This window comes from Tachypleus tridentatus, chromosome 13 (genome assembly GCF_004210375.1).
Source record: "Tachypleus tridentatus isolate NWPU-2018 chromosome 13, ASM421037v1, whole genome shotgun sequence".
Taxonomy (NCBI): Eukaryota; Metazoa; Arthropoda; class Merostomata; order Xiphosura; family Limulidae; genus Tachypleus; species Tachypleus tridentatus.
Window position 1 is genome coordinate 254,097,509 of NC_134837.1, and position 22,800 is coordinate 254,120,308.

General features: G+C 33.9%; 1 protein-coding gene across 4 annotated transcripts in view; it reads right to left on the minus strand.

Annotated features, from left to right (window-relative positions):
• The window catches only part of LOC143237081 (uncharacterized), a 115,510-nt gene that overhangs the window by 33,822 nt on the left and 58,888 nt on the right, over positions 1–22,800 (minus strand). The window contains exon 2 of one of the 4 annotated variants that reach the window (XM_076475933.1): positions 12,598–12,749. The exons of the other annotated variants lie outside the window; for them this stretch is intronic. The gene's annotated coding sequence lies outside the window, so the exon portion shown is untranslated. The remainder of the gene's footprint in view (positions 1–12,597; positions 12,750–22,800) is intronic. 4 annotated transcript variants of the gene reach the window in all.

Consider the following 22,800-nt stretch of genomic DNA (forward strand, 5'->3'; position numbering starts at 1 on the left):
ATAATGTAGAGTTAAGATAACAGTACATAAGAATGAAGAGTTAAGATAACAATATATGAGAATATAAGTTAAGTTAACAACACATGAAAATGTATAATTAAGATAACCATACACAGGAATGTAGAGTTAAAATAACAACCTAAGAATTTAGAGTTAAAGTATTAATAGATGACAATGTAGAGATAAGACAACAATACATAATAATGTAGGATGACAATAACAATACATGAGAATGTAGAGTAAAAATAACAATACATTATAACGTAGAGTAAAAATAACAATACATTATAACGTAGAGTTAAGGCAACAATAGATATGTAACTACAGTTAAGATAACAATAGATGATAATGTATTGTTAAGGCAACAATACATAAGAATGCAGCGTTAAATTAACAATAGATGATAATGTGGAGTTGAGATAACGACAGATGATAATATAGAATTAAGGAAACAGTACGTAAGTATGTAGAGTTAAATTGCAATACATGAGAATGCAAAGTTAAGATAATAATGCATGAGAATGAAGAGTTTAAGTAAAAATACATAAGAATATATGTGAAAAATATATATGTCAAAACGGATAGTTTGGGTTGAGAACATTTTTATATAGAGGAGCGAAGAACGTTAAAACATACATAGAACTGTAGGGTTATGGTAAAAAAAATTATAATTTAGAGTTAAGATAACAATAGATGACAATGCAAAGTTAATATAGCAATACATAGGAATATGCAGTTAAGATAACAATACGTCAGAATGTGGAGTTAAACTAAAAACATAAAAATGTAGAATTAAAATCTCAATACATAAGAGTGTAGAGTTAAAGTATCAATATATGATAATGTGGAGATAAGACAACAATACGTAATAATGTAGGGTTATAATAACAATACATAAGAATGGAGAGATAAAACAACAACACATAAGAATGTACAGTTAAGATAATAAGAGATGATAATGCAGAGTTAAGACAACAGTGCATGAGAAGGTAGAGTTAAAGTAAAATATATAAAAATGTCGAATATAGATAACAATGCATAATAATGTAGAGTTAAGGTAACAATACATGAATGTAGAATTGAGATAACAAAGCATAGCAATGTTAAGATAACAGTATATAAGAATGTAGGGTTTAAATAAAACTACATAAAAATGTGGAGTTAAGATAACAATGTATGACAGTGTAGAGTTAAAGTAAAAATACATAAGAATGTAGAATTTAGAGAACAATAGATGATAATGTAGAGATACGACAATAACACATATTAATGTACAGTTAAAATAAAAACACATGATAATACAAGATTCGGATAACAATAGAAGAGAATTTGAAATTAAGATAACAATGCAAAATAATGTAAGTTTAAAATAATAATAAATGATAATGTATAGTCAAGATACTAATACATAAGAATATAGAGTTAAATAATCAATAGATGATAATGTAAAGTTAAGACAACAATAAATAATAATGTATGGTTATAATAACAATAAATGAGAATGTAAAGTTAAGATAACAATACATAGGAATGCAGAGATAAAACAACAACACACAAAAATGCAGAGTTAAGACAAATAGAGATGATAATTTAGAGTGAAGAAAACAATGCTTGAGTAGGTAGAATTAAAGTAAAAATACATAAGAGTGTAGAGTTAGGATAACAATACGTGAGAATGTAAGTTATGATAGCAATACATGAAAATGTGGATTTAAAGTAAAGTATATAAAGAAGCAGAATTAATATAACAATACATAAGAAGGTAGAGTTAAAATAACAACACATGATAAAGTAGAGTTAAGATAACAATATATGAGAATGTAAAATTAAATAACAATGCATGAGAATGTAAAGTTAAAGTAAAAATACGTAAAATGTATAGTTACGATCATAATACATAAGAATGTAGCGTTGAAATAAGAATAGATGATAATGTTGAGTTGAGTCAACAATTCATAATAATGTAGAGATAAGATAACAATACATGAGAAATTATAGCTAAAGTAAAAATATATAAGAATGTAGAATTAAGATAATTAAAGATGATTATATCGAGTTAACACATCAATGCCTAAAAATGTATAGTTAAGGTACCAATACATGATAAAGTAGAGTTAAAATAGCGATTGATGATAATGTAGAGATAAGACAACAACACTTAGAACGTAGAGTTAAACTAACAATATGTGAGAATGTAAAGTTAAGATAACAATGCATCAAAATGTTGAGTTAGGGCAACAATACATAACAGCGTAGAATTGAAACAACAATAGATTATATATAGAATTAAGATGACAATAGATAACAACGTAGTGTTAGATTAACAATAAGTAAACATTTAAAGCCAAAACACATAAGATTATAGAGTTAAAGTAAAATTACATAAGAAGAAGAAGTTAAGAAAACAATACATGAGAATGTAAAGTTAAAATAACAATAGATGATTATGTGGAGTTGAGACTTCAAACAATTAGAATGTAGAATTACGATAAAACTAAATGATAATGTAGAGTTATGGAAACAATACATGAGAATGTCGACATAAGACAACAATACATAACGAAGTAGAGTTAAGATACTAACAGATGATAATGTAGAGTTAAAATAACAGTATATAAGAATGTAGGACCATTATAAAAATATATAAGAATGTATAGTTAAAATAACAATACATAGGAATAAAGAGTTAAGATAACAATACATAGGAATAAAGAGTTAAGATAACAATGCATAAGAAGGTATGGTTAAAGGAAAATACATAAGAATGTAGAGTTAAAATAAGAATAAATGATAATGTCGGTTTAGACAACTATACATAATAATGTAGGGTAAAGATAACAATAGATGAAAACGTAGTGTTAAGGTAACAGTACATGGGAATGTAATGTAAAAGTAAAAATACATGAGATAGTAGAGTTAAGATAACAATACGTAAGAATGTGGAGTTGAGGTAACAATACATGAAAATGTGTAGTCAAAGTAAAAATACATAATAATGTACAGTTGTGATAACAGCAGATGATAATGTAGAGGTAAGGTACAATAGTTGACAATGTAGAGCTAAAAGAATGACAAAAGAGAATGTAGAGTTATATTAACAATAGATAATAATAAAGAGTTAACACAAAAATACAAAAGAACGTAGAGTTAAGAAAATAATAGATGATAATGTAGAGTTAAGACAACAATTCAAAATAATGTAGGGTTATAATAACAATACTTAAGAATGTGGACTAAAAGTAAAAACACATTAGAAAATAGAGTGAAAATAACAATAGATGATAATGTAGAGACAAGACAACAATACACGAGATAATAGAGTTAAGATAACAATATGTAAGAAGTGGACTTAAAATAACAATGTGTGAGAATGTAGAGTTACGACAACAACACATGAAAATGAAGAGTTGAGGTAACAATAGAACATCATGTAGAGTTGATATAACAACAAATGATAGTGTAGTGCTTAGCTAACAATAGATGATAATATAGAATTAAGGCAACAATACATAAGAATATAGAGTTGAAACAGCAATACGTGAGAATGTGAACTGAAGATAAAAATGCATGAGAATGTAGAGTTAAAGTAGAAATACATAAAATGTAGAGATGAGTAATACATAAAGATGTAGCATTGAAATAACAATAGTTGATAATGTCGAGTTAAGACAACAATACATAATAATAGAGAGTTAAGATAACAATAGATAATAACGTAGAGTTTAGACAAAAATATGTAAGAATGTAGAGTTAAGATAACAATACATGAGAATGTAGAATTAAAGTAAAAATATATAAAAAAGTAGAATTAAGATAGCAATACATAAGAATTTTGAGTTACAGTAAAATACATAAGAATGTAGAATTAAGATAACAATACATAAGAATGTGTAGTTAAGATAACAATACATGAGGATGTAGAGTTAAGACAACAAGACATAAGAATGTGGGGTTAAGGTAAAACTACTTATAAATGTGGAGTTAAAGTAACACTACTTGTGAATGTGAAGTTAAGGTAACACTACTTGTGAATGTGGAGTTAAGGTAACAATACTTGTGAATGTGGAGTTAAGGTAACAATACTTGTGAATGTGGAGGTAAAGTAACACTACTTGTGAATGTGGAGTTAAAGTAACAATACTTGTGAATGTGGAGTTGAGGTAACAATACTTGTGAATGTAGAGTTAAGGTAACACTACTTGTGAATGTAGAGTTAAGGTAATACTACTTGTGAATGTAGAGTTAAGGTAACAATACTTGTGAATGTGGAGTTAAGGTAACAATACTTGTGAATGTGGAGTTAAAGTAACAATACTTGTGAATGTGGAGTTGAGGTAACAATACTTGTGAATGTAGAGTTAAGGTAACACTACTTGTGAATGTAGAGTTAAGGTAATACTACTTGTGAATGTAGAGTTAAGGTAACAATACTTGTGAATGTGGAGTTAAGGTAACAATACTTGTGAATGTGGAGTTAAGGTAACACTACTTGTGAATGTAGAGTTAAGGTAACATAACTCATGAATGTGGAATTTTATTTGTTAGTTTGTTTGTTTTAGAATTTTCTTGCAGAATTGACTGTAGTTGTCCCTGGTTTAGAACTGACAAACTGGATATAAGTTAGCTAATCAGAAGCTCGAATTATTATTGTCTGACCGAACAATGATATTTGGTAGTCATTGTTACGTAGTAAGCACAGCCCCAGAGTGTTGAGCATATTTTTCGAACAGCAAGACGAGAACCATTAATAATCGGATTCACAATCATGGAAACAAGGAATTTGATTTCTACTACTAGGAGCATTGAAAATGCTTGTGATTGTTTATTATTGTACTAGAAAATAGGGAAAGAAATGTGTAGAATGTTTCATTAATATCTTCATATTATATCCAATGTACTTAGAAAAGTCTCTGATAATAGAAAGATAGCAAAAGTAAATCACAATATTATAAGCTATATCTTTTAATTCAACCAACTTAAAAGGTCTAATGTATAACAATAGTGATGTTAAACGCCCAAGCAGGTATTGATCATTGAAGCCCTGTTTAACTCTTACGTTTATTTAAAATTAAAGCAGTAAAATGTATTCTCAAGACGACTGGTATGGGTATTAACACTTTTACCAATAAACCAGAGAACAACGTTTCGACATTCTTAAGTCATCTTCAGGTACGAGATTGTAGGGGGCGTTGCAGTTAGATGCTAGGTTATTAGTGATTGTAATTATAAAGGTGTTGTTTCATATTGGTTTAGTTTTTGTTTCAGTTGCTTCTTTGATTTTGCGTTTGTTTATGTTTGTTTCCCTGTTTAATATCTGTGTGTTTTCTATGGTATGTTGTGTTTATTTGACTTGCAGTGTTTAAAAAACACGTGAAGGCGTTTTTTGGTGTATATAGGCCAACGATGAAATTAACAAAATAAAAAAACACTTCATCAACTTCGACAAATTTCCTCCAAAAACTGTTGAGAAAATTATAAACAAACAATAATAAATCCCAAGATGCAACAAATTACAAACCCTTACACTGTTGCATACCATATGTTCCCGACATCAGCGACAAAATAACCAATATTTGGAAGAAAAAAAAACTTATAACAAAACACAACATTCCAGTAAACACCAAATTTATTCACAAACCAGATACAAAACTAAAGTCTATACTATGTATAAACTACACTGACAAACACAACACTAACATGATTCATAAAATACAATGTGATAACTGCCACTTCAAGTGGGATTCTTATCACCACAAAAACAGTAACCTTTTTTTTTTTTCTTTAATTAGCGGATTTTCGCCTCTCATGTTAAGATGTGGTTTGGATTAGTCGTGCGAGTCAAAAATATTTCTTAATCTTTTGGGATTGAGTTTACTGTAGATCAACCAGTTTATATCAACTGTGTCTCCTGAAGATCAGCTAATCCAGATCAACTTTGTGTCTTGTAGACCAACTATTTCAGATCAATGATTTTCCTGTATACAAGCTAGTTTAGATCAGTCGTATTCTTGTATACAAGCTAGTTCAGATCAGTCGTATTCTTGTATACAAGCTAGTTAACATCAGTTATGTTCTTGTACACAAGTTAGTTCAGATCAGTCGTGTACCTGCATACAAGCTCGTTCAAATCAGTCGTGTACCTGTATACAAGCTAGTTCAAATCAGTTGTGTACCTGCATACAAACTAGTTCAAATCAGTCGTGTACCTGCATAGCTAGTTCACATCAGTCGTGTATTTGTATACAAGCTAGTTCAAATCAGTCGTGTACCTGCATAGCTAGTTCAAATCAGTCGTGTACCTGTATACAAGCGAGTTCAAATCAGTCGTGTACCTGTATACAAGCTAGTTCAAATCAGTCGTGTACGTGTATACAAGATAGTTCAAATCAGTCGTGTACCTGTATACAAGCTAGTTCAAATCAGTCGTGTACCTGTATACAAACTAGTTCAAATCAGTCGTGTACGTGTATACAAGCTAGTTCAAATCAGTCGTGTACCTGTATACAAGCTAGTTCAAATCAGTCGTGTACGTGTATACAAGCTAGTTCAAATCAGTCGTGTACCTGTATACAAGCTAGTTCAACTCAGTCGTGTACCTGCATAGCTAGTTCAAATCAGTCGTGTACGTGTATACAAGCTAGTTCAAATCAGTCGTGTACCTGCATAGCTAGTTCAAATCAGTCGTGTATCTGCATACAAGCTAGTTCAAATCAGTCGTGTACCTGTATACAAGCTAGTTCAAATCAGTCGTGTACCTGAATAGCTAGTTCAAATCAGTCGTGTACCTGTGAAACGGTTACATAAAAGCGACCAGCACTTTTTTCACGTTAAACGCTAGAATTAATTAATTGTTCTAAAACATTTACTTTTAACTTACATTAAATAAATATTATGTAATATAATACGGAAAATACAAGTATTAATATATTATTTCACTCTTATTTGCTGTCCGATAAGTGTACAAGCGTACATGGGGTCTTAGCTGTACATCAAGTGGCCACAGAACCATCGATACAGTACTTTATATCAACATGCATATAAATCTTTTCATACAAATTTCTGTCGTGTAATATACCTAATGCATAATCTTAATAATATACATAGGCCTAGTCATTTGACATTTTGGAAAAAAACAGGTTTTGTTCATAGCAGGTTAGACAATGAGAGTCGCATGTTTATTGATTATGGGTCATTAACAAACCATGGAACTGGGATTATAGAGGGCAGTGTACAATGCTGACTTAGATTCGTATGTAAAGTGTAACACAAACTGGAACATTCAAAGGATATCATACGACCTTAAGAATTAACCTATATACTTACATATCTATAGAAAACCGTATCAAAATATTACTCACGCAATTTTTTGAAATTCTATAATTCTATTTTTGTATAATACAAACTTTTTTTCCATTGGAAAATGTATATATTTATGAATTGATATGCAGACTATCTGAAAGTAACTAATCATAAACTGTTCATATTAAAAACCGGTTTTATTTTAGTCATCGTTTAAAGAGAGATATAAAAACAACTTTTAGCAATATTTTAAAGAAAGAATTATGAAAGCCAACGTTAGATTTCACTAAGTGAAAGTAAATAAGATAGAATTATGTATTTTTATATTTTTTCTCTTGTTTATGGCAAGATAATAGGTAATACGCCACGGTAACACGAGCGTCCGCGCGTGCAAACAGGAAAGGGCACTTACGCTCCGCCCTCAGGAAAATAAGAAACATAAATCATTCTTTATTCATTCAGCGTGTGTATATGGGTCATTTATTAAATTCAAAATTTTACACTATTTTTTTTCCCTGCAAAACTTTGCCCCTCCCTGATAAAATTTCTGCGGTCGTTCATGAAGGAAAAATTGGTTATTATGCTCTAACATTGATCCACATTGAAATAAGTATTTATGAAGAAAAACCACAAACACATCGCACGTCTTTATGTTCTCTAAACAAATGAATCGACCTGAAAGAATGTGTGTGTGTGATTTCTTATAGCAATGCCACATCGGGCTATCTGCTGAGTCCACCGAGGGGAATCAAACCCTTGATTTTAGCGTTGTAAATCCGTAGACTTACCGCTGTACTAGCAGGGAACAAAAATGTGAGATTCTACCTGCCACATCTCTCATTTCTTGTATGTAATGTAAATTTATAGAAGCAGATGGAAGAAGGAAAAAAATAGAAATAATATTCAGTTTATAAAGTACATTTCTTTGTTGCTATATCATTTCATAGACTGTATGAAATTAAGAACATTTCGATTAACAAGTAAGTCAACACGACTACAAACACATTCATGTCTTTACATTATAAAGGATACCCCATTTGCATCAAATATATTCGCTCTTTCAGCCGTGGGGGTGTTATAATGTGACCGTCAATCCCACTATTCGTGGGTAAAAGAGTAGCCCAAGAGTTGGCGGTGAGCGGTGATGACTAACTGCCTTCTCTCTAGTCTTACACTGCTAAATTAGGGATGTCTAGCGCAGATAGCCCTCATGTAGCTTTGCGCGAAATTCCAAAAACAAAAAACAAAACAATAAACGATACAGATCACAAGAAATTTTCGAAATGTTTACAGACGGAAGAAAGAAGTATTTAATAAGGTTTCCCAGATATTTATTAAAAATATTTAGTGAAAACTCACTAAATATAGACTCTTTAAGAGCTGGAATAATACGTTTTAGTTTGACAATTTATAAGTCTGGGCGGTATTCGTGTAAGTGTTAAATAAGCTATCAAAATCATTCTGTACCTTAAATGTTTAATGGGTTCATAGCGTATAATAATTAAGTAAATGTGCATGTTGACGCGTTTTGTTTTTATTTGGGTTGTAAATTGCATAATCAGCTCTGCTCTTTGTGAAAGCCCGACAGATGTGACAAAAGTATACACGTGGAAGTGAACTCCCAGATCATAACATGCTTTCTTCTTGAAGCTTTTGTAGTTCATTTTAAATGTCTGAACTTAATCGTTTTGTGGTATATTTTTTTTAAAAAAATATATTAAATCATCCGTTTTCAAAACGCGGAAACTCGCAAAAGGTATTTTAAAAATCAGCAAAATTTTTGCGAAGATTTTCAGCTCATTCTCCAAGAATATTATTGTGAGACAGGGGAAGTGGTTTAGAATTTTAAAACTGTTGCAGTCGAGTAGAGAAACTCTCCAAAAATGGCAAAGTGGATGCGTCACCACTTGCTCAAAGCAGCAAGAACTGCAGAGACGTGGTCAAGATTTCTATTGTTGAATTTGCTACATTTACTTTACAAAATTTAATAAAAATATTTAATTTTGCTTCAACAGAAAACGATATTCTACACCAAACACAAACAAATGTACTAAAACTATTTCAATTGCAAAGGCTTGTTTTGTTTTGAATTTCCATGTATAACTGGATCATATGTGAAGAACATCTGCCCCCATATTCTCAAACTTAGCTCTAAGTAATCTCCCTTCAATTTTATCCTTTTTTTTTTTCTTAGAATAAAAATATTCAAAGTACAAGCTAAGTAAGTTATCCTGGTTGATCTATATTGATTTCATGTTAACTGCAAACTTGTAACATCATTTTGCTTGTGCAAACTCTTCGTAATATAAAATATAATATTTGTTAATGAAACATGAGTGCTGCGTGAGATCCTTTTCTGTAATTAATATACACAGTTATCTAGAAAAGTCAATAGTCACTAGATGGCGTTAAACATGTTGCTTGGAGGTTTCTTTGACGCCATGTTCAGTGCGATTAAATATACTTCGCGAAGATTAAATACGAAGCTAATTGTTGATAGCGTGCAGGCGACACTCGTGATTGAAAATAACTATTTTTAAATGCAGAGTATAATTAATTTCATTAAAAAGTTTGGGTAAAGCCACATAATGAAGAAATTCATGGATGTTAGTGGAAATCACATTTTTTGAGGTCTGATAATTATAACTAGTGTCACACCTAAGGCCCATTTTTTGCTCAGTGTATTTTAAAACACGTGTAGGTGGAGCATAATTTTAAAGATTCATCGTTCTACTTCGAAGAGTTGCACAAACGTATAGGTAACGGAACTAATAAATATACAACTTATGAAATATTATCTTAAGACAATCTAACGTTTAAAAAAATACAAGTTTGGTTAAAACATCAGTTTGTTTGTTTTAAATTTCGCGCAAAGCTACACGAGAGCTATCTGCGCTAGTCGTCCCTAATTTAGCAGTTGAAGACGAGAAGGAAGACAGCTAGTCATCACCACCCACCAGCTCTTGGGTTACTCTTTTGCCAACAAATAGTGGGATTGACCGTCACATTATAACGCTCCCACGGCTGAAAGGGATGTTTGGTGCGACGAGAATTCGAACCCGCGACCCTAAGATTACGAGTCGAACGCCTTAACTCCCCTGGCCATGCCAGGCCAAATCATGAACGAAGAAAGAATTATGGTTTACACTTTTATGCTGATTGGTTTTTTTCGGGATGAAATATTTCAATCCACTGTACCTGACGCATGGTTTTTCAGTTTATTAGGTTTCTGTGCCAAATATTTGCTCAGATCAGGGGCGTAGCTTTTTTACACCCGAAGGGGGGGATGATTTTTGGAACCACTTATGTGGACTGTTCAATTTGCAAATTGGTAATCTTTGATTACGTTAACCTGAAAGCTGTAAAAATGCATCACAGAGTAATCTTGTTGCCACGATACTTGCATGTATACTTAGGCCTACTACCTGATACTTACGAACTATCGCTTAGATCGAAAAGCTTAGAAGCACGCCTATATTAAAGATGTACATGTCGGCTACTGAAAAAGCCTATATCTAGGCCTAATTACGTAATTCGATTGGTAAGAACATGAGAATCACAAAAACAAACACATAAAATGTAGGCCTGTGATGCAATAAAACAATTCAACAGACCAAACTGTATGGGGGATGATTGTAGGCACCATACCCCCACCTAAAATGAAAGGGGATGTATACCCCCCCCCAGGATTTACGCGCCTGGCTCAGATTATATTATCTTCGTATAGAGTAAATATGGTAAACTAAAGTTATCGGTAAGTTAATCCCTGTTGATACTTCATATGTACTTACCACTTATCTTTATATTTAATAAATGTCGCTAGATATAAGGAATATTATTAGTTGCTTCAATCTTTTTCCCCCTTTCTTTGTTAAAACTTTAGGGAAAATGCTATTGTTAAAACTTTTCAAATATCGATTACTTGTGTACTAACTAGTCTAGCTCAGCACGTGATCTGAACCTTAGAGTTCAAGCCAAAATTTAAATTTTCCAACTAATACGAAAAGTAAATCTTCTTATTTTAATTATTTTTATGTTATGCATTGTAAATAGAAAAGAGAAACTGAAACCTGTTTATTCGTTGCTTTTTACAATGACGTTTCAAGAAAAATGTGTTTGCTAATATTCAAAGTAATTACTTTAGTATTTATGTTTTATTCATAGACAGAACTGTTGCTCGTAAATGGTCATTTTTAAAGATCCTCTATTACAACAGTAAACAATAACCTGATAAATAATTACGTGGTTTTGTCCATGATAGAATTTTTAGGATTATTAATTTAAGAGTACAAGTAGACATAAATGAATAAGAAATTTATGATTTTAGTTAATAGGACAACAGGGGGATATTTTTCTATAACTGTAAGATAGAGGTTCAAATATAAAATATTTTTTATTCTCAATAATTACTTAAAATATTTTTATTAAGAAGAAGGCTTAGTCTCATTCTAGCGTGACTTTCAGACGTTTTATTTTAAAATCAAAAATACTTCGTAGTTTGTTTGTTTTTTTGTTTGCTAGTAAGCACAATGGGTTGTGTGTGTCGTTCCCATAGCGGGTGTCGAACGTGGTTTTTAGTTTTTTAAGTCCTCAGAATTACCAGTAAGACATCGAGAGTTGTTTCGCAATCTTCGTTTTGAAAAAGCCCGGCATGGCCAAGTTGGTTAAGGCGTTCGACTCGTAATCCGAGGGTCGCGGGTTCGAATTCCGTCGCATCAAACATGCTCGCCCTCTTGGCCGGTCAATCCCACTATTCGTTGGTAAAAGAGTAGCCCAAGAGTTAGCGGTGGATGGTGATGACTAGCTGCCTTCCCTCTAGTCTTACACTGCTAAATTAGGGACGGTTAGCGCAGATAGTCCTCGTGTAGTTTTGCGCGAAATTCAAAAACGAATCAATCTTTTTAAAAAAAACAAAACTGTTAACTTATAGAGATTACGAGCTTTTAATTTCCAGTGGAGTGTGAGACACAGTATTCATGACTACGAATTACTTTTGTTTGTGGTAAATTTGTATAATGTGTTTTATTTTTACCAAGTTACGAAACAAAAGATACTATTATCGCACAAGTAAAAAGCCAACGTAACAGTGATAAGTTAACCCTTTTATTTTTTATGAATTTTTATATTTACGATTTGTCATAAAATTAAGCCTTCTGTTTAAATAAACCTTTTTCTGTACATGTCTTGACATATCCCTCACCTTTAGTACATGTTACTATTCTCTAGAATGTACTTGTTAGAATTTCGTTCAAAACTGACAGTACATGAATACAACTGCAGTCCAATTCGGTAACTGACCTTTGTAGGAGGTCAAAATTCCAATATACAATGAGCAAAGCACGACTGAACACTGATTTACCGTCAAAACAGGTTCACAGGTCTGTTGCTTCTCCACAGTACTAAAACTGGTTAGCTGTTCTTCTTATTAGCTGCTCTCCCCAATATATATCCTGTAAATGACAGTAGCTATTGATAAGTTTACTAGGATTTAATATTACTACTTAACCAGAATGTCTACAAAGTAGAAGTATTGAAGTAATGACATTTCCACACCACATAGGTCGTGAATTTTATTGTATTGTTTGATTTCTTCATATCTTTGTTTATCCATGGTGTACATGCGTTTCGTTTTCTGTGTTTCAGAAATGTCTATTACTTTTACTGAAAATTACCTAGTGTATGTACTCTACTATTGTGGCACTGACTTACGTGACTCTGGTAGAACGTGGGATTTATACTAGCTACAGAAATACTCTTTAAATATTTAGAGGCTGTTTTATAAACGTATAGACTTCAATTTTTTGTTTTTCAGGTTTGACAGTCAAATGTTTCGATCAGTTCACTATTACTGAGAGATCCAATCTCACAGCAACAGTAATATTTAATAGCGTCAGAAAATCAGACCACATGTTCTACTTTTTTTTCTCTCTCTCTCTAAGCCAGTAGCATAAATAAGAAAGCGGCGACAAGTTTTCCGAACGTTAAACAGCACTTACATGCTCCGATTATTGGAGCACTCTTCGTCTTCTAAGGCTTGTTGCTGCCTTGACTTTGACTTCTGTAAATAGTTTCGCCTCCAGGGTTGGCTTCTAAGACTACAGTCGCAACCTTAACAACACACAAAATGTAGGATAAACAGCCTTAGGAACCGATGTTTCATTTCAGTGATGTCGAGAAAAAACCCACTTGTAGAGAATAATATAAATGTAAAAACGGCTCGTTTGGTTGAGATTTTTTATTTTTTTTTACGTAGAGGAACGAGCAACGTTTCAATTTCAACCTTCTTCAGTCATCGTCAGGTTCACAAAGAAAGAAAGAGGTAACTGACCAGAAACTGACTTCATGTTTGAAAGGAGTCGTGTAACTGAGTGTCGGAATGTGTAGGGCGTGCTCAGATGTTTGAATATATAATTTTATATTATTTATTTTATTATTATTATTTATTATAATATATTTATTTTATTATATTATATTACTTATACAACAACTCAAGCCCAAAATAAACCAATACAAAGGAACACCTTTATACCTGTATTAAAAATAATATAATAAATACTAATAATAAAATAAATAATATAAAATTATATATTCAAGCATCGGTAATATTCCACGGATCTTTCAAAAGTAACATGATCCACCTGATATTTGGAATCAACAAATATTTTCTTCCTCATTTATGGACTTATGTGTCTGGTTCTTTTCCTAAAAGCGATAATCTTACAGAATTATCACGGACCTCTCCTTCTTTTCGAATCAGGTGGCTCTGTAGCCTAATAAGACAATTACGATAATAAGAAATAAAACCAAAGCTTAGAGGGTTTTTGAAGGGCGGTCCCTTCTTCATCAAGAAATGAGGTTGAAGCAGAAATGTGTGACAGAATTTACAGATTTATCTAAACAGGTTTATCTTAGTGACATTTGTAGGATAGACTGAACTATCATTTATCTGTCGTCACGTACAAGGGCGTAGATGTTTTACACCCGATAGGAGGGATGATTTTTGCAACCACTTATGTGGACTGTTCAATTTGCAAATTGGTAATCTCTGATTACGTGAACCTGAAAGCTGTAAACATGCAGTGACAGAGTAATCTTGTTGCCACAATACTTGCATATATACTTAGGCCTACTGACTGATACTTACGAACTATCGCTTAGATCGAAAAGCTTAGAAGCATGCCTATATTAAAGACGTACATTTCAGCTACTGAAAAAGCCTACATCTAGGCCTAATTACGTAATTCGATTGGAAAGAACACGAGAATCACAAGAACAAACACACAATTTTTAGGCCTGTGATGCAATAAAACAATTCAACAGACCAAACTGTAGGGAGGGATGTAGGGTATACATCCGCCCCCCAGGATCTACGTCCCTGGTCATGTATGTATATAATACGTACACAAAATCGGGAAGGAATGTTGGAAAACTAAGAAACTGAACATAAAAAGAAATACATGTTACAAAATTGAACACAAAAAGGCTTTAAATGAAAAACAAAATTTACGAAAAATAATATATTAATTCTAAAACAAACATTAAAATGTAAATGATATAAAATATTGATTAAAGTTGTTTCGTGATTTAAAAAACAAAACACGTGGTTTCGAGAAGTTTTGATAGAAGTGGATAAGTGTGTATCTGTGTTTTCTTATAATAAAGCCACATCGGGCTATCTGCTGAGTTTACCCAGTGGAATCGAACTCCTAATTTTAGCGTTGTAAGTCCGTAGACTAGCGAGGGATAGAAGTGGATAAGAGCCCTGTAACACGAGTGTTTTGGGATTCAAGAAGTATTGATAAAAGTGGATAAAACCCCTATAACATGATTGCTTTGGAAAGATAATTTTTTCCTCTTTAAGGGTCCACCTTTGGAAAGCGCTCGGGTTAAATGGTTTTTATTCACTTCAATTAAAGATAAGCTGTTTACTATTTTTACTCTGAAATCCCCGTGACACAGCGTTATGTCTACGGACTTAAAACGGTCGAAACTTGTTTTCGACACCCGTGGTAAGCAGAGAGATAATACATTGTACATTTTAAACTTCAAACAAACATTCTTATCTTATTGAATAACGAAACTTTTCGGTAAAGATAAAAAAAATATTTTTTCCAGAATTTTCACGTAAAGCTGCGCATGGTTGTTTCTAATCCTTATCTGATAGACTAAAGGAAAGAGAGCTAGTCAACAGCATCTGTCACCAGCTCTTGTTGGGCTAATGTCATCCGACTTAAAAAAGAAACCCAACGGGGGCTGGTGGTTAAGGCGCTTCACTAGCGATTTAAGGATTGCGGTTTCGAATCCCACCAACATGTTCAACAACGTTATAGTGTGACAGTAAATCCCACTATTCGGTGATAAAAGAGTATCCGAAGAGTTGGCGGTGGTTGATGTTGACCAGCTGCCTTCCCTATAGTCCATCACTGGTAAATTAGTGAAGGCTCGTTTAGATAGCCCTCGTATAGCTTTGCACGAAAGTTAAAGCAAACTAAAAGTGACTGAATAGTGGCTCAGTGGCTTGGCGCTTTGCACTCGTAGCTGCATGGTTGGACGTTGAGGCTGGCTCGCGTCACGCTATTGTAACCTTAAGGAACACACTTTACTACAGTCCAGTCGTATGATTGGCACCTAGATTTCAGCTGGACGTTAAGTGGCGATGGACTAGAATATTTACGTCCACAGAATGTGGATTACCATTTGAACTGGAGCAGGAAAACACTCGTCTTGTATTCCTTGCAAAGGCAGGGATCTAACTTAATTTTGTTTCTTTGCCTGTTTGAAGTTAAACACAAAACTACACAATGGGCTATTTGTACCGTGCCCACCACGTTTATCAAAACCCATTTTTTTACGGTTATAGGTCCGCTGACGTACCGCTATGCTACTGGGGAATGCTCACTTTATTTTAAACTTAACTTATATCACACACGCGACATAAAATTGCGGATCTCATTGTTGCGTTAACGGAACACGAATCATGAATCCTCGAATTAACAGTCTAGGCATGATAACCACTAGGCTGTGCCAGCCCATCAAGTCACTATAAAAAAATTTAAAAAGCGGGGTGGTTACCCCCCCTTCAAGTCCGCTACTGGTACATCTGCTGGTTTAAGGAATTGAAGAAATAGCTTTCTAATATACTTTAGTTCTAGTAGCAAAGTTAATTATTCGTTTTGCGCAACCACATATTTGTTTATTAGTAGAGTATTAGATGATTCTTGAAAAGCTCTTTATTTTCTATAATACTTGTGTTCTGTTTTAGTAAAATATCTCTTGTAGAAGTACCTTTTAGACACTGTATTTGATAAAATGATAAAATTCATTTTTTGTGGTACTTTGTTGCCTCTGCTCTGTACTAAACTTACTTATACTTTTCCATCGGCTCAAGTGCGTCACGATTTATCTCGTTGTTTATCTTATGAGAAAATAAAGTCTAATACCTTCGCAAACTTGTATTGTTAACAACCAAATTTATCTTCCGTCTATTTCATCACCACAGCCTTAATGACTATTCGTTGTGGACAACCTGACTTTTGTACTGGAATCTAATATGAAGATGTTTGGTTTGTGTGCAAATTCGCGCAAAGCTGTCTCTAATTTAACAGTTAAAGACAAGAGGGATGGTAGCTAATCATCACTACCCACCGCCAACTCTTGGGCTACTGTTTTATCAACGAATAGTGGGATTGACCGTAACATTATATCGCCCCTACAATTAAAAGGGGTGAGCATGTTTGGTAGGACAAGGATTCGAATCCGTGACCCACGGCCGTAAGCAACTAGCCAGAACGTTATAAGTGTTAAAAGTGTTAATACTTTGTTATGCGATGCTCCAAAAAACTATTAATGCAAGTAGTTGTTATGTGATAAATATTACAGTTTTGTTCACGTCAGAAACATAAACAAACCACTTGATATTTAAACAAACTAAGAGCTCAACTTAATCCTTGTTAATGACTCCTACACCACTCACCACTTTTACATCTTTTTCTCAATTTTTTCGACTTAATTTCTAAATTTTACAAATTATTTCGCGCGAACACTCAACATGTGGCCAGAATCAACGACCACTGAGCAAGACCTTAGGATTGTAGTGAGAAAGAAGAAACTCAGAACAATAGTGTTAGACCCCTATACTGGACGTGACTATCTAATTACGTGGAAGGTGGAAGTTGCCGGTCCTTGAGGATTCTAGTATTTCATTGGCTGTACAAAATATGACTTTATGCTGACTGAAACTGTGGTAAAAAAAAAAAATCCCGTTCGTTTTTACGATGTATCTGATCTCATCCACCAACATTTTTTTTTTCATTAAGACAGCGACTGCAGGAAGCTAATGTTCGAATTAAACAGCTGTTTTTTTTTTAACATCAGCTACGGAAGGAAAACAAATCGGTTTCACTCGCAAATGACAGAAGCATTAGCGACGTTGACCTCGGGGAAGTAATGACGTACCTGTCTCTCTAACCGTGAACCGAAGTAGCTTTTGTTTTTGTTTGCTTTTGAATTTCGCACAAAGCTACTCGAGGGCTATCTGTGCTAGCCGTACGTAATTCAGCAGTGTAAGACTAGAGGGAAGGCAGCTAGTCATCACCACCCAACGCCAACTCTTGGGCTACTCTTTTACCAACGAATAGTGGGATTGGCCGTCACATTATAACGCCCCCACGCTGAAAGGGCGAGCATGTTTGGCGCGACGGGGATGCGAACCAGCGACCCTTGGATTACGAGTCGCACGCCTTAACGCGCTTGGCCATGCCGGGCCCACCGAAGTAGCTGAGATATACTAGGCACAGGTAACGATTAGAAACAACGATTTTGTTTAAAAATTCAAATGTAAAAATGAACCGCTTACAACGCTAATTGTTTGAGTAAAAATCTGGACACTTCGCTGAATTACACATTTCAAGACTTACGAAATTCTTTGCAGTAGCTCTAGAATTATCGATGCGTTAATGAAAGAACGCAATCAGTTACCGAGGCAACATACTAACTCTAGTAAAGGAAATGTACAGTAAAATCTATCTAAACCGGAAACTGCATAACACGTAAACTTGTACAAGCCGGAAATATCAACATTTTGCAGAATTATCTTAATATTTATTTTATAAAACGCCCTCTATATGGCAGAACCTGCGTAACGCGGACGGAAAATCTTTCACCTTCCTCATCCATCAACAAGTAGGATTAGAACCTGAGTAAGGTGGAAAAATGTTTTGATTAAATATTAATTTCTTAGTTAATAAATAATTTCTTTATATATTGATAAATACTCGGACATTTTGTTGCAGTAACTCTTGGTTAAATATATTCTGTTTTGTTTTGTTTTTTGCTGCCGTCATTATTTTTATAGTTAAATTAAACAAAAGAATGGAACAAGAAAATAAGAATATTCTACTTTTCCTAGATAATACAACTTGTCACCCAAAAGTTCGACTTTCAAATGTTCGTTTAGTCTTTCTACCTCCATGTACAACATCCGTTCTACAGCCACTAGATAATGGAATTATACAGTGTATAAAATTGAAATACAGAAAACTGATGCTTCAGCATATTATTACAAACATGGACGACTGTAAGAAAGCATCTGAAATGACCATGAAAACTGATGAGTTAGGTGCAATTACATTTTTAAGTCATTCAATCAAATGTGTAAAAGATGAATGCGTAATACTGTGCATTCGAAACTGTTGATTTATTCTTGATAATGGCTGAGGTTGTGGAGAAGTTGTTTGTTGTGACGATTCTAATGAAATCCAAACTCTGATTAAGAAGACTGATGCAGATGATTCTGTAAATGCGGAAAGTTTTGTGAACGTTGACAAGAATATTTTAACAGAAACTGATGAAATTGATTTAAAATCTATAATAGAATCACAAGATGGTAACAGTGTGAGAGATTCAGAAGATGAACAAAATGGAAAATATAGTAAGGAAATATAAATTCCTACTTCATCGCAAGTGTTAAGTTATATTAACGCAATCAAATTGTATACAAAAATGAAGTGGAAAATGAACTTCATGAAAAGGCCTTAAAATTGGCGTTTTCTTTCAACCACATGAGAAAGTCCGTTAAAATAACGAAACAGTTGAAATTGGACACTTTCTTTAAATAAATTCGATTAGGATTTAATGTACTGTTGTATATTTTGAATGTCTATTTTTGTTATTATTCTAATAAATACAACGTAAACAGTATAATAACTTTATTAACAAACATCTTACTTCCCTTGATTCAAACAAGTATAACGTTCTGCTCAAATATTATATATAATTACAGAAATGCATGTTCACTATGTCTAAGTCGGAAATTTTATTCGGTCCCGTGCGATTCCGCCTTAGAAAGGTTTAGGTCCGGCATGGCCAAGCGTGTTAAGGCGTGCGACTTGTAATCCTAGGGTCGCGGGTTCGCATCCCCGTCGCGCCAAACGTGCTCGCCCTTTCAGCCGTGGGGGCGTTATAATGTGACGGTGAATCCCACTATTCTTTGGTAATAGAGTAGCCCAAGAGTTGGCGGTGGGTAGTGATGACTAGCTGCCTTCCCTCTAGTCTTACACTGCTAAATTAGGGACGGCTAGCGCAGATAGCCCTCGAGTAGCTTTGTGCGAAATTCAAAACAAACAAACAAACAATTAGACAGGTTTCACTTTATATGATTTTATAACTATTTGATTACTTACGTAAAAAATTACGAATTTAAACGAAACGGCTAATACTGGAATCCGATTTTATGAATTGTTTGGAACTGCTAATGCGTATTATTGATCATACGATTTGTATACGGGATTACTAATGAGAGGCAATTCAAAGAACTAGGAAGACTTATTGTATATTGTGTGAACTTTTGTACAATATCCTTTTACAGTCTTCACCATATACTGTTCTATATTTATATTACTGTCTACATGCATGGAGTATTTATTGGGTAAATGCCCGAGTAGTAACAGAGAAGGTATCGTTTCATTGGATAAACCTGTACGAGTTGTTATTATGATCTGTATAAGTTGTTTCGAACATTTGTTCGTTAAAACACATACACACCTGTGTTGTATAAAAGGATGTGCTTCTGGTGTCTTTTTTTTTTTTTCAAAACAGATCAACGGTTTGTTTAGACAGTTTCTCAGTACTTAGTGTAGAGTCATGCCTCGTCACGTGCCAGAAGTTATAGGGCGTCTAACAGTTCGACTGTCCAGAAATGTTACAAAGCAATCGAGCTTTCCCAGAAAAGTAGAGTGCCCTGTATCCAGCATCCTAAAACATCATCGGACTACTGGAAACATTGATCCAGTAAAGTATACTGGTAAACGCCGAATAACAACTGTCTGAGATGACCGTGTCTTGATTAGGTTAACACGTCAAGGTCAAAAGAGGCCTTGTAATACCATTCGTCAGGAATGACGTGAACACATGCATTCCAGGTTATCCGAAAGAATGGTAAATAGGAGACTGACCAAACAAGGTTAATTTGCTAGAAGGGTTATCTGCATACCGACATTATTAACCATAATTCACTACCGTCACCGTTTTAATTGGGCAAGACAGCATGCCCACTTATAGTTAGGACACTTGCAGGTGTCATCTTTTCATATGAATTCTGTTTCCGACTTAGTAAGCTAACAGTAAGGTTTGTTTTCGTCTTTTGACTGAAGAACAGATGTAGAAAAACTGCCTTTCCCATAGGAAACACGCGGGAGGTGGTGCTGTGCATTGTGGGGCAGCTATTCATCATGGTAGAAAACTACTCTTCATAACCTACAGAGAACGATAATGGCGAACAAAGTCGCCAGATTTTAATCCCATTTTGCACCGATGGATAGAAATGAGTCATAAAAATTATTAACCATAACTCTAAATCAACTACTGTAACTGTGTGTCAGTGCATTCTAGAAATCACAGAGAATTACATTAATAACAAATAACATATATAGATGTTTAATATAACATGCATTTCTAAGTTTGACAGCACTAAGTGTATTTGTATTCTGTCTTAATAATACATATCTTATTAGAAAAAATCAAGTGCCAGGCATTATCAGATGGTTAGGGGGCGCTCGACTCGTAATCTGAGAGTCGCGGGTTCGAATCCCCATCGCACCAACCATGCTCGCTCTTTCAACCGTGGGGGCGATTATGTGACGGTCATTCCCATTATTCGTTGATAAAAGAGTAGCCCAAGAGTTGGCGGTGATGACTTCCCTCTGGTCTTACACTGCTAAATTAGGAACTGCTAGCGCAGATAGCCCTCGCGTAGATTTGAGCGAAATTCAAAAACAAACAAACAGTTCCAAATTGAGGATGGATATGCGATCATAGCTTTCATGTAGCTTTATGCGAAAGTTCTGAAACACTCAAACCAAGCAACTTAGCGTCCTTTGGATGTCGTCTTTATAATTTTAGTTTTGAAACAAACCTTCGAAAAAAACGTGTACCCTTTCTGAGAGACACGCTAAATTGTTATGATTGCAGGCATTGTTTTGGAAAATATGTTCTAACTAACTAAGAACATATAACTCATGTTCAGTTGGCATATAGAAAGTTAAATACAGCGACTTGCCACACCCAAGTGTGAGTCTGAGGCCATTGATAGTATGTTTGGCATTTATATAGTTGGTTCACGGCTAATTCCCTACCATTCAATGTGTCTTGCTGCCAAAAGTAGAATAATGGCTTAAGATATATTTCACATTCCTTTCCAATGAAGTGTATTTGTATTGAGAGATTTTTAAAACAATGTGAATTCAAAGTGCATAATCATTTCGAAAACAGAAACTTTCAATGTTCTCTGTGAATGTCAGTAAAACGAAGACAACTGATACGAAAAGACACTTAGACCCACGAAAAAGCATTTATATAAAACCAGTATTATATCTTTGTTTCAGGCCTGTTTCAAGAGAGTAATGAAAGATTTGAAGCTGACAAAACATAAGGAGCTTCAAACTTACCTCAAAGTCAACGACCATTTTAACATAACATGGCACAAAGTTTAGGGACAACATTGGACCTATTGGACCATGTCGGCTTTAAACACTAGTATCACAACAGACCATTTCAATCACATCTCTGCCAAATCCACCACGACAACTTCAATGGAGATTAAGTCTGCCTTTAGATCTGCCTGGTTCACATACGGTATCGAAAGCATGTGTCCATATGCAAAGCTGTTTTGCTTTGTTTTTAATTTGTAATTTAATATTTATCTTTCCATTTTAAGCAAAAAAATTGTCAGAATGACAGACAGTGGTATGTACTAATACCCATCAAAATCAGCACTTTTAACAGCGAAGTAAATAGACATGAGGGAAGCATACGATCTGAAACATTGTTCTCATGAAGTTCGACTATCCCTCTGTGCTTTCACTGATTGAAGTGTTTGATAGAAACAGATATTTTTGTAAGGCCAATATAAATACAGTAATAAACATATTGTGAGGACTAAAGAACTTAAAGCATTGTGTCCAAATGTGGTAAGTTTTTAACAAACGCACAAGCTGTTTGTTTTCA